Below are 13844 nucleotides of genomic sequence, written 5' to 3' on the forward strand. Positions count from 1 at the left end.
TGATGCAAAATTTAAGGAGGGTTCATGTGCCCACAGCCACAGAAAGACAAACCTTGACTGCAGGTATCTGCAGCAAAGTCAGAGTTTATTTGCAGGATGCGCAGCTAAGAAGTGGGAGACAAGTCTCAGATCCACTTCAACTCGGTCTTTGAGCGAGGGATGCTTTAAGGGGGAAGAACAAAGAAGCTGGGATTAATCATCGTCTTGTGACATTTCTTAATCACGGTTTCAAGAGTCAGGATGTCTCTAGTTTACAGTTCTCAGCCAATTGGCCCATGGCTAAGAGGTCTGTGAGCTCATCTTGCCCTGGAGAAACAGCCTGAATTTGTACGCTAATGATTTCTACAACAGCAATTTTAGTACATTAACGATATTATCAACAACAGCAGTCTTAGTCATCTGACTCTAGTTAATGGGTGTTCAGTTACCACAGGACTGAAGTCAAAGGGGACAGGAAAGGGATTGAGTTCAGAGGAGGCAAGCAAGAGCGTAAAGTTTTGGATAGAGGTATTAATCATAAAACTCAGGAAGGGGACTCAGTTTTAGGGGGACTCGGTTTCACGCTTACTCGCCGCTGCCAATCCTACACAGGTCTGAAAGCGCCTCTTTAGATCTTGCCCCACCCAAACCCTGCCCCTAGCTTCTGGGTCTCAGTGAGAAACCGAAAACTAGAGACAGGACTGGTTTGGAATCAAATCACACGCAGGATACGCCAGAGTGGAGAGTATCCCATCTAGCAGTGCGGAAGGACAAGTACGTCTGAAAATACACATGAGTCACCCCTACTGTATTCTCATGGAATATATCACTTAGGGTTCACCTAGGTGGCTGTAAAAAAATACCTCCACATCAGCTTAGATAAGATAGTTTCTCTCCTATGAAAAAGGTGGTCTAGGCAAACTCTGCTCCAAAAGATCGTCTAAAAATCAAGATGGCCAGTTACTCTGTCACCTTCAAAATGTTCCTTCTTTCTCTGGGTCCAAGGCTACTATTTCTAAGCTGTCAGGGAGAGGAAAACAAAGTGTCTGGAGCAAGCCACTTTGCCTTTAAGGAGCTGACCCACATGAGCACTCTTTTACATCCTGTGGCTGGGTCTTAGTCATGTGACCACCCCTAACTACAAGGGAGGCTGGGAAATGTAGTCCATGGCTGAGTGTTCTTGTGCCCAGCTAACACTTGTGAATTTTATAACTATAAAGAAGGGGAAAATGGATACTGGGGAGCAATTAGTGATCTCTGCCCAAAGGAGGGATTTAGGGTAGAAGTGCCTACATTTTATAAACCATATTTTCCTGGGCACCGGCAGTTTGAGCAAGAAAAACAAGATTTATTTCTTTAGCTTAGTCTCCACCTATCAAAATGTAGGTGTGCATGTGTGCTAAGTCGCTTTCATGCTCAAACTGCTGGGGTCCAGGAAAATACGGTTTATAAATGAAGATTTTATGTTTACAGTCTAATTATGAACTGACTGAGGGAAGAGTCAAGACTGACTGTGCAAGTATCCTCTGCATGGCACAGGACTGAGACCCTACATGCTTAGTAACTGTTTATTGATCAATCGTTCATTTATCAGCAGGCCAGGAAATCAGTCGTTCATCCATTCATTTCACACCTTCTTGGAGATCGGCTTTTCTCGCCTCTGACTCCCCAGGACTTTGGCTGATGCTATCGATTGTTATTCCAACATCCACCACCTTCTTTTTTTCTCATCAGTAGAATTCACTTTTGTTTGGGGCACCAGGGTAAAAAGTAAAGACATCACTTTGCTGACAAAGGTCTGTATAGTCAAAGCTATGGTTTTTCCAGTAGTCATGTACAGATGTGAGAGCTGGACCATAAAGAAGGCTGAATGCCAAAGAATTGATGCTTTCAAATTGTGGTGCTGGAGAAGAATCTTGAGAGTCCCTTGGACAGCAAGGTGATCAAACCAGTCAATTCTAAGGGAAATCAACTCTGAATAGTCTCGGGAAGGACTGATGCTGAAGCTAAAGCTCCAATAGTTTGGTCACCAGATGCAAACAGCCGATTCGTTGGAAAAGATCCCGAAGCTGGGAAAGATTGAAAGAAGAGCACAGCAGAGTATGACATGGTTGGATGGCATTACTGATTCAATGGACATGAACTTGGGTGAACTCTGGGAGATGGTGAGGGACAGAAGACTGGTGTGCTGCAGTCCTTGGGGTTGCAAATAGTCAGACAAAACTTAACAACTGAACAACAACAGACCAACTATACGCTCATTTTCCCTGCTCTCTCTTGAAACTAGGGGAAAGCTCGTGTTGTGGTCTGGTCAATTGTAACAGTTTCCTAGAGCTGCCATAACAAGGTACCAAAGACTGTATGGCTTAAACAATGGAAATGAACTGTCTCGAGGTTCTGGAAACTACAAGTCTGAAATCAAGGTGTCAGCAGGGCAATTTCTTTTGGAGGGCAATTTTAGTACACTGGGAGTGAAGGATCTACTCCAGTGTCTCTCCTTGGCCTGCAGATGACCGTCTTCTCCCAATGTCTCTCTCTCTGTCTTTAAAAAAATTATTATTTATTTACTTGGCTGCACCGGGTCTTAGTTGTGGGCTGAGGAATCTAGTTCCCTGATCAGGGATCAAACCCGGGCCCCCTCCATTGGGAGGGCAGAGTCTTAGCCACTGGACCACCAGGGAATAGTCTTTCCAAATGTCTCTTTACATCGTCTTCCCTTTGTGTCCAAGTTTCTCCTTTTTACACAGACACCCTATTGGATTAGAACCCACTCTAATGACCTCATTTTAACTTGCTTAACTCTTTAAAGATACAGTCTTCAGGGAATTCCCTGGTGGCCCTGACTCCAAGCTTTCATTGCCAAGTGCTTGGTTTTGATCCCTGGTCAGGTGTGGCAAAAAAAAAAAAAAAAATATATATATATATATATATATATATATGGGTACTGGAAGTTTGGGCTCCAACATACCTTTTTTGGGGAAGGCCATAATTGAACCCCTAACACTAATGAAAGAAAAACAGAAGTCAGCTGGGGGTATTTTGCAAATGTTCACTTTCCTGATATAATAAGACAAACTTTCTTTCTGCCTTAAATGTAAATATAAGAGCTGCAGCCTTGAGTACCATGTTCTGACCATGAGAGGCCCTGAATCAACTCCAACAACCTCAGAGCTCTGGACTTTTCTAAAAAAAATATTTATTTAACTGTGTTGGGTCTTAGTTGTGGTACACGGGCTTTCCCCATGGTATGTGGGATTTTAGTTCCCCAACCTGGCATTGAACTTGCGTCCCTTGTATTGGAAGGTTGATTCTTAACCACTGGACCACCAGAGAACTCCTTGGACTTCTTATTACATGGCTTTTAAAGAGAGTTGTTTTTTTTTTTAATGATTCCATAAGATGTTACAGAAAAAACCTGAATGAACTTTTTAGCCAGCCCAATATTTTCAGGTGGAGAAGGCAATGGCACCCCACTCCAGTACTCCTGCCTGGAAAATCCCATGGATGGAGGAGCCTGGTAGGCTGCAGTCCATGGGGTCTCTGGGAGTCGGACACAACTGAGCGACTTCACTTTCACTTTTCACTTTCATGCATTGGAGAAGGAAATGGCAACCCACTCCAGTGTTCTTGCCTGGAGAATCCCAGGGACGGGGGAGCCTGGTGGGTTGCCGTCTATGGGGTTGCACAGAGGTGGACACGACTGAAACAACTTAGCAGCATATCTGCAGGTGTGAATGCTGTAATGAATTTCTAACTGGACTGCCATCTCCCTGGACTCTCTTTAGGTCATCTGCATTTGTTAGGGGACCTTCCGAATCTTATAGAAGAACATCCCACTCATCTGTCTTCTGGTGTTTTAAAGCTCATGTCACCTCCAGAGCAACAGCAAGGCACAGTCACACACAGTCTTTACGGAAATGCCTGAAAAGGCTGGGCTTTGAGGAGCCCTGCTATTGGAATGCCGGGGGCCTTAAAGCTAAAGGCAGAAGCAGAGGAGTATTAGAAACACAATAATGATGGGGTGGACAGAGTAGATGAGACAGGGAAGTGAGAAAAGAGGCAAAAAGCAGATGGGTTTAGTAACGCTTCTTTCTGAGGAGACTTGGGAAGGTGGATTTACTGGGATCAGTCAGAGAGGGGAACCTAGAGGAAGTCCCAAGGGAATTTCCTCTGCTCCGTACATACAGTGATGTAAAAATCCCAGGCTGGATGAAAATTTGAGAATATCTAGTTTAAGTATAGCAAACTCAGATGCTTCTGGGGTCCAGGCAGCAGCATGAGTGATTGAAGCAGGCAGGGGAAGACTGGAAAATGGCCCACCACGTGGGGCAGCTGTAAATCAGCATCCAATCTATATGCTCTTGCTCTGGGTCAAGAATTATTAAATCTCATTTTTCAGGAAGAGCCAGAAATCCACTTTTCATGTTGAAATCTCCAGGTTTTTGTTTTTTTTTCTTAGGCTAGCGTCTTGCATCACTTCTTTATTGATTCATGTACTGTTTTACTACAGTCTGTCTAGGGAAGAGGCGTGCACGCTGGTGAAGTGGGGTGGAGCACAGGCAGAGGGCACCCCCCACAGCTCCCCTCCGACCCTGACAATTTGGCCTCAGAAGGCAGCCTCCTTGCTCCTTGACGCTCTGGGAAACAGAGCTGGAGAGTCCTGCGTGATCCCGCCCCCCTCAAGGAGCCTGGCTGTTCTGCACAGGGATCTCCAGGTTTTTAATGTGGGAAACTCATTAGGTGATTTTGAATGATATGTGAGCCAAATAATAATATCTGTGAATTAGATGTGATCAGCCAGAGTGCCACACCGTTTTCTCCTCCCCCTGCATTGTCCCTTCTCTGACCATGAAGGTGGAAACTCATAGGAAGGACACTGTCAAGAGAGTTGCTTGGTGATCAAAATACAAGATATTCTTCTGGAAGGAGAAAGGAGTCTGGAGCTTTGAAGAGAAACATCCTTATGCCAAGCCATGGGGTGGCTCATCTGACTATTGTATGGACACATATTATTTCCATCAAAGATGCCCCCCAAATGCATTTTTAGCTTCAGTTGTCTAGCTCCGTCACAATAGAATCAAGATTTTTAAAAAATACGTGTGTTTATTCACTTGACTGGGCCGCTTCTTAGTATTGGCACATTGGATCTTCAATCTTTGTTGCAGCATGCCAGTTTTTTAGTTGCAGTGGGGTCTCTTTCCCTGAACCAGGATAGAACCCCAGCCCTCTGGATTGGGAGTTTGGAGTCTTAGCCACTAGATCACTAGGGAAATCCCCAAAGTGAGTTTTTAGTACTACAAAATCCATTTTCTACCCAAGTCATTTTAACCTCTAGCCACTGAACAATCCAGCCCCTGTCTATACCCTGACCCTGAATGTTCTACAAATCACTTATTTATTCAACAGATATCTACTGAGCACCTACCTGTGCTAGGCACCGTGCTTGTCTCTTGGGAAATACAGAGACCATGACAGGCTGCTTTCCTGGCACTCACAATCTGGAGGAGAGGGGAAGCTATTAAATAATCACACACTTCTAACTATGTAAGTCATGCAGTGGCGAGGCACACAATGGCCTGAGAACCTCTAATAAGAAGACCAGCCTTAGCATCTTGGCTGATGAGAAATCTCAGTGGGGTGGGAATGGTGAGGGATGAGTAGGCATAAACTAGGTGAATATTAGAGAATATATTGGTTTTCTGTGCTGCATATAGAAAATAGTAATGCATTTACCCAGCTTTTTCTTTTTAAACAACAAACATAACTTAAAAGAATACCTTTGAGGGAGTTCCCTCAACGGTCCAGTGGTTAGGACTCAGCGTTCTCACTGCTGAGGGCCCAGGTTCAATTCCTGGTTAGGAAATTAAGATCCTGCAAGCTGTGCAGTGCCCGCCCCCCCCCCCCCCAAAAGAATACTTTTGCTATCTCACAGTTTCTCTGGGGGTGAGGCAGGGCTGTGTTCTGACATGGAGACCTGACTAGAGAAAGGTCAGAGGCTCTAGCAAGATGGAATCTTACGTAATATAATCACAAAAGTAACATTCTGTCACCTTTGCCATATTCTATTGGTTACAGGCAAGTCAGAGGTCCCACCCACACTCAAAGGTGTGAACACCAGGAGTTAAGGATCGTGGGGTGGGGTTGGAGGGGGTCACCTTAAAGTCTGTTCATCACAGAGAACGACCCGGCATGGGGACTAGCATTTGCAAAGGCCCTGTGATAGGAGGAAACACAGTCGGTTTGAGGAACAGGAGCACAGGAAGGGAGGAGAAAGACAGGAGATGATGCCAGACCATGCAGGGCCTTATTCAGGGTCCTAAGAGGTATGGGAGTTATTTCCCCACTGATCTCCAGTAGCATATTGGGCACCTACAGACCTGGGGAGTTGCTCTTTCAGTATCCTATCATTTTGCCTTTTCATACTGTTCATGGCGTTCTCAAGGCAAGAATACTGGAGTGGTTTGCCATTCCCTTCTCCAGTGGACCACATTCTGTCAGACCTCTCCACCATGACCCGCCCGTCTTGGGTGGCCCGACACGGCATGGCTTAGTTTCATTGACTTAGACAAAGCTGTGGTCTGTGTGGTCTGATTGACTAGTTTTCTGTGATTATAGTTTCAGTGTGTCTGCCCTCTGATGCCCTCTTGCAACACCTACTGTCTTACTTGGGTTTCTCTTACCTTGGACATAGGGTATCTCTTCATGGATGCTCCAGCAAAGCGCAGCTGCTGCTCCTTACTTTGGACGAGGGTTGCCTCCTCACTGCCGCCCCTCTTGACCTTGAACGTGGAGTAGCTCCTCTTGGCCCTCCTGTGCCCACGCAGTCATCGCTCCTTGGACTTTGCCAACAAAGGTCCGTCTAGTCAAGGCTGTGGTTTTTCCAGTAGTCAAGTATGGATGTGAGAGTTGGACTGTGAAGAAAGCTGAGTGCCGAAGAACTGATGCTTTTGAACCATGGTGTTGGAGAAGACTCTTGAGAGTCCCTTGGACTGCAAGGAGATCCAACCAGTCCATTCTAAAGGAGATCAGTCCTGGCTGTTCTTTGGAAGGAAAGATGATAAAGCTGAAACTCCAGTACTTTGGCCACCTCATGCGAAGAGTTGACTCATTGGAAAAGACTCTGATGCTGGGAGGGATTGGGGGCAGGAGGAGAAGGGGACGACAGAGGATGGGATGGCTGGATGGCATCACCAACTCTATGGATGTGAGTCTGAGTGAACTCCGGGAGTTGTTGATGGACAGGGAGGCCTGGGGTGCTGCAATTCATGGGGTCGAAAAGAGTCGGACACGACTGAGTGACTGAACTGAACTGAAGAGGTATGGGAAGCCACAGGGTGGTGGTACAGATCTCCCGGAGAAATATCAATAACCTCAGATATGCAGATGACACCCTGGCAGAAAATGAAGAGGAGCTAACGAATCTCTTGATGAATGTGAAAGAGGAAAGTGAAAAAGTTGGCTTAAGACTCAACATTCAAAAAACAAAGATCATGGCATCTGGCCCCATCACTTCATGGCAAATAGATGGGGAAACAATAGAAACAGTGACAGACTATTTTCTTGGGCTCCAAAATCACTGAATATGGTGACTGCAGCCATGAAATTAAAAGACACTTTCTCCTTAGAAGAAAAACTATGACCAAACTAGACAGTATAACAAAAAGCAGAGACATTACTTTGCCAACAAAGGTCCATCTACTCAAAGCTGTGATTTTTCCAGTGGTCATGTATGGATGTGAGAGTTGGACTGTGAAGAAGGCTGAGTGCCAAAGAATTGATGCTTTTGAACTGTGGTGTTGGAGAAGACTCTTGAGAGTCCCTTGGACTGCAAGGAGATCAAACCAGTCAATCCCAAAGGAAATCAGTCTTGAATATTCATTGGAAGAACTGATGCTAAAGCTAAAGCTCCGATACTTTGGCCACCTGATGCGAAGAACTGACTCATTGGAAAAGACCCTGATGTTAGGAAAGATTGAAGGCAGGAGGAGAAGGGGACAACAAAGGATGAGATGGTTGGATGGCATCACCAACTTGATGCACATAAGTTTGAGCAAGCTCCAGAAGTTGGTGATGGAGAGGGAAGCCTGGCATGCAGCAGTCCATGTGGTCACAAAGTTGGACATGACTAAGCAACTGCACTGAACTGAACTGACAATACAATATACACTGCCAGTCATTGCTACTCCAGGTTTCTGATGCTAACTCAGTGTGGAAAAATGAATGGCCCCAGAAGACCTGGATGCAAGGACTTGAATGACTCCCATGGAAGCTGCATGAGGTCTGCCCTGTTCATCCCAAACCCATAGTTGATGGAGACATGGAAGCCAGGCAACTTGTCCAGAGCCCTCATGGAGAATCAGATCGCCTGAGTTAAGTCATCCACTCTCAATCCAACAGCACTACACAATGATTGCTAAATGATTCCCATTGGAAACCCTAGCCTCCACCCAAGAGAGGGCAGAAGTGCCTCTTGACTCAACTTAGTGAGCACCCACTCTTAGCTCCCAGGCTCCTAGCCCTGTGTGCCTTGCCTTTGGGCTGTGGCTGGCACAGGGCGTGGCATACCATTCACTCTACAGTGCATTTCCATTTTACAAGTGCTCTCTCTGGTTGGAGTTCAAGTCATCCAATCCAGAACACACCACTAGATGTGATGTGGCTTTAAGTGAACTGTCCACTTTTACCCTGCAAGCCAGGTGTGATAGAGGAAGCATTGTATTCATGAAAAATCTTCTACTAAACTTTGAGATGGAGAGAAAATGATGAATACAGGTGCTGAATTGTAGTAAACAGGCAGATAATAAACCAACTTCAACAGAGAACTTTATGATACCTAATAACTTTGAACAAACCCTACCTCATGACGTCTACAACTGCAGACTTGTTGGCATCACCTGACAAAGCCTCTGAAGGAGGAAATACCTAGACTGAAACACGGACCCTGACAGTCAGACACGCTGCCCTCTGGCCTCTGGGCCCCCATCATCTTCTTGGACCGGGATTGGTACCTAATCATCATTCCCATCTGCCAAACCAGGCTGGGCTGGACATTTAATCCTCAGAAGAGCACTCTGTGAATGAGGGACCCCTCCTATTTTTCAGATGAGGGAACACACTGAGACTCATGGTCACATGGCAAATAGGTGGGAGACCCAGCACTTGAACAAATGCACACATGAGGTCACAGTGAAGGGTTCCCAACTACAACGAAAGGCTAGAGAATTTTCAGAGACACAGGTGAGGTCAGGCAAGTTAGCCTCTCTGAATGTGCCTTTGTGGGCTCAGTCCCTAAGTCATGTCTGACTCTTTGTGACCCCATGGACTGTAGCCCGCCGGGCTCCTCTGTCCATTGGATTTCTCAGGCAAAAATACTGGAGTGGGTTGCCATGTCCTCCTATGGGGGTTCTTCCCAACCCTGGGATCCAACCCGCATCTCTTGTCTCCTACATTGGCAGGTGGATTCTGAGGCTGCTTCCTTATCTGTAAAACAGGCATAATAATATCCACCTTGTAAGGAAGTTGGCAGTATTAGAGATAAGATCTCTAGAAGGCCTTGAACAGCATGTGACTCAGCCTCACTGTCTATAAAAGTTATTTATGATTATTATCACCATCTGAACACATTTGGTATTTTATGTGTCAGGAGCTCAAGAACGACTACTGCTCATCCCCTCATGAGTTCAGCAAATATGACAATAAAGAATGGGTACCCAGGGGACTTCCCTGGTGGCTCAGAGGTTAAGGTGTCTGCCTGCAATGCGAGAGACCTGGGTTCAATCCCTGGGTCGGGAAGATCCCCTGGAGAAGGAAATGGCAACCCACTCCAGTATTCTTGCCTGGAGAATCCCATGGATGGAGGAGCCTGGTGGGCTACAGTCCCTGGGGTCACAAAGAGTCAGACACCACTGAGCGACTTCACTTCACGCAGGGGGCACCTTATCTTCTTTATGATGCAGGAGGTCTGTGGGCACAGTAAGAAGCACATAGAATGGCCAGCCAGAAGCTCAGGAAGTCATAACCTCTTTGAGTCACAGTTTCTTTATCTGTGAAATGTAAGAAGACTAATATAGATAATAATAATGAAAAGAATAATAAGCAGGCTGCCTCCATCACAGGGCTGTGGCTCAGCTTAAGTGAGATAATGGTCTGAAAGTGCTTGTTAAAGTGGAAAAGTGTTATCTAAAGATAAGGGGCTATTATCCTTATGATGATACAGATCGAGTGTGGGTGGACTCAGTACAGAGGGCGGGGGAAAGAGCCTCCCTCTGCCCCGGGAAAGACGAAACCAGAGAGAAAGGTGGTAGCAGGTAGGTACAGGGGAGTTAAAAGGAACGAATTTGGGGAAGGCCTGCTGGCTAAACATTGGAATAATGGGCTACAGAAGGAGAACCCCTAATTTGGGGACACCCAGGTCACTTCTGTTATTTGAAACCCAAGTTATATTTAGTTCTGTTCAGTTCAGTTGCTCAGTCGTGCCCCACTCTTTGTGACCCCATGAATCGCAGCACGCCAGGCCTCCCTGTCCATCAACAACTCCCGGAGTTCACTCAGACTCACGTCCATCGAGTCGGTGATGCCATCCAGCCATCCCATCCTCTGTCGTCCCCTTTTCCTCCTGCCCCCAATCCCTCCCAGCATCAGAGTCTTTTCCAATGAGTCAACTCTTTGCATGAGGTGGCCAAAGTACTGGAGTTTCAGCTTTAGCATCAGTCCTTCCAAAGAAATCCCAGGGCTGATCTCCTTCAGAATGGACTGGTTGGATCTCCTGGCAGTCCAAGGGACTCTCAAAAGTCTTCTCCAACACCACAGTTCAAAAGCATCAATTCTTCCGCGCTCAGCTTTCTTCACAGTCCAACTCTCACATCCATACATGACCACTGGAAAAACCATAGCCTTGACTAGACGGACCTTTGTTGGCAAAGTAATGTCTCTGCTTTTGAATACACTATCTAGGTTGGTCATAACTTTCCTTCCAGGAAATAAGCATCTTTTAATTTCATGGCTGTAGTCACCATCTGCAGTGATTTTGGAGCCCCCCAAAATAAAGTCTGACACTGTTTCTACTGTTTCCCCATCTATTTCCCATGAAGTTAGTTAACATTAAAATTTCCAAGAAAGGGCTCTCCAGATGTGGTATATATTGGACATTCTATCCTGGCAGTACATCAGGTATGGATCCAGAGATCGCAATTGCATCAGCAGCTTTTAAATCACTAGCTATCTAGATAACCTCATTCAGAGATAAGATTCTTCCCCCAGTTCTGAAACGTTTTTTTTTCTCTCACCACCAGGCAATTCTCCAAGACCAACTGGGTGCCCTGTACACTTGGTTTTGTTTCATTTTGTTTAGCTGCACCCCACAGCATGTGGGATCTTAGTTCCCCAACCAGGGAACATACCTATGCCCCTAGCATTGGGAGCAGGGAGTCTTAACCACTAGACCACCAGGCAAGTCCCTATTTTTTTACACTTGCTTTTTGTTTTGGTAGGTACCCTATAATTCAACTTAATTATATCACTACCTGGAGATAGCATCAGATGCCACAGATTAAGGGCTCAGCCCTATAAGACTGCTCCCTGCCCCCCAGCTTGAGATGCCAATCTAAAGTCCAGGTTGTCACCTGTGTTTCTGACCAACTGACTATAGATCAGCAGTTCCAATTACCCACTCCTTGGGTTTGATTAATTTGCTAGAGTGGCTCACAGAACTCAGAGAAACTTGCTATTTACTAGACCACTGGTTTACTACAAAAGGACATAACTCAGAACAGCCAGGTGTATAACTAGTGAGAAGCTGCTGTAAAACGCAGGGAACCCAACCTGGCAATCTGTGGTGACCTAGAGGAGTGGAATGAGGTGGGAGGGAGGCTGAACAGGGAGGGGGTGTGTATAATCAGGACTGATTTTCATTGATGTACAGCAGTGACCACCACAACATTGTAAAGCAAGTACCCTCCAATAAGAAAAAAAAATACTATTAAAAAAAGAATAGCCAGATGGAAGAGATGTATAGAGCAAAGTACGAGGAAAGGAAGTGGAGCTTCCATGCTTTTACTGGGCATACCACTCTCCTCAGATCTCCACATGTTCACCAACCTGGAAGCTCTTTGAGCCTCTCTCTGTCCATCGTTTTTAGGTCTTTATGGAAGCTTCATTACACAGGCATAATCGATTAGCTCATTGGCCATTGGTGATTGAACTCACTCTCCAGGCCCTTTTCCCTCCCCAGCGGTCAGAGGGGTGACAACGAAAGTTCTAGCTCTCCAAATCACCTGGCTGATTTCACTGGTGACCAGTTCTCCTTCTTGGGTGACCTAAGGGCATTTCAAAAGTCACCTTGACATCACAAAAGACACCTAGATCACTCTCATCCCTCAGGAAGTTTTCATGGTCTTAGGAGCTCTGTGCTAGGAACAGGGACTGAGAACAAATATATATTTCCTAATATAAACCACAATGTTCTTAATAGAAGAGATAATACACAGCCTGTACATTTGAGGCCGCCACCCAAGACTCTCTTAATTCCCCATGGTAGGTTCTGGGAAAGGGAACAACAGATATTTTTCATTTAAATTCTCATCTGATAAACGGTGGTATATCCATAAATGGAATACTACTCAGCCATAAGAAGGAGTGGATTAATGATATAGCAACACATCGTGCTGTGTGAAGAAGCCAAGTGTAAAACAATACACACAGTGTGATTTCATTTCTATAAAGTTTTAGAACAGGCAAAGCTAACCTGCAGTGATAGACAGCAGATCAGTGATTTTCTCAGGCTGAGGCTTGGGGTGTGAAGTGATGACTGCAAAGGGAACTTTTGGGTGTGAGGAAATGTTGCAGATTTTCAGTGTGGTGGTGTTTACAAGGATGTAAAATAAGCATTTGTCAAAATTCGTGGACATGCACTCTTGAAAGAGGAACACATAACCCAGCTGATAAACACAACTTCTCAGCTGAATAGGTCCCTCAACGGCCGAACTGCCCACAACTATGTCTAACATTTCTTTCTCAGTCTCCACAAAGACTTCTTAAGGTCATTTCAATACCGCAGACCACAGGCTGATTCTGAGCTAGGCCCCAAACTATGAGGGGAGGATGGGCCCAGTCCTTGCTTTTGAAGTGTTCAGTCTTGAAGGGAACCAGAGGCATAAGTAGATAACACTCATGCACAAGGTTGGTACAAGTAACATCAGTGTGCACAGGGCACTATGGGAGCTCCCAGGGCCAAGAACCAACTCTGACAGCACAAGGAAAGTCAAACCCACATGCATGTGTGCAAAGTTGCTTCAGTCATGTGGGGCTCTTTGCAATCTTATGGACTGTAGCCTGCCAAGCTCCTCTGTCCATGGGATTCTCCAGGCAAGAATACTGGAGTGGGTTGCCATGCCCTCCTCCAGGGGATCTTCCTGACTCTGGGATCAAACCCACATGCCTTATGTCTCCTGCATTGGCAGGCAGGCTCTTTACTATCGAGCCACCTGGAAAGCCCAGTGCCACCCACACCAAGTATTAAATAGGAGTCTGGGTTAGGTAGTGAAGGGAAGGTGGGGAGGAGAGCCCCCGTTGCTCCAAGCAGAATGTTCACTGCACTGAGCTGGGGGCCTCTGTCTTGTTTACTGCTATACCTTCTCCCCTAGAAAGTTCCTGACACACACAGTAGGTGCTTATTAAAGATTTGTTGAATTAATGTATAATATAAGCAAAGACAGGAAAATTCCCTGGAAATTTTCCCAGGAAAATTCCAGGGGGTCCACTGGTTAGGACTGGGTGCTTTCACTGCCTGGGGGAGCTAAGATACCACAAGACGTGTACCTGGACCAAACAAAAACAAAAACAAAGACAGGATCTGCAAACCATGGCCC

The sequence above is a fragment of the Bos indicus x Bos taurus genome, chromosome 28 (assembly GCF_003369695.1).
Source record: "Bos indicus x Bos taurus breed Angus x Brahman F1 hybrid chromosome 28, Bos_hybrid_MaternalHap_v2.0, whole genome shotgun sequence".
Taxonomy (NCBI): domain Eukaryota; kingdom Metazoa; phylum Chordata; class Mammalia; order Artiodactyla; family Bovidae; genus Bos; species Bos indicus x Bos taurus.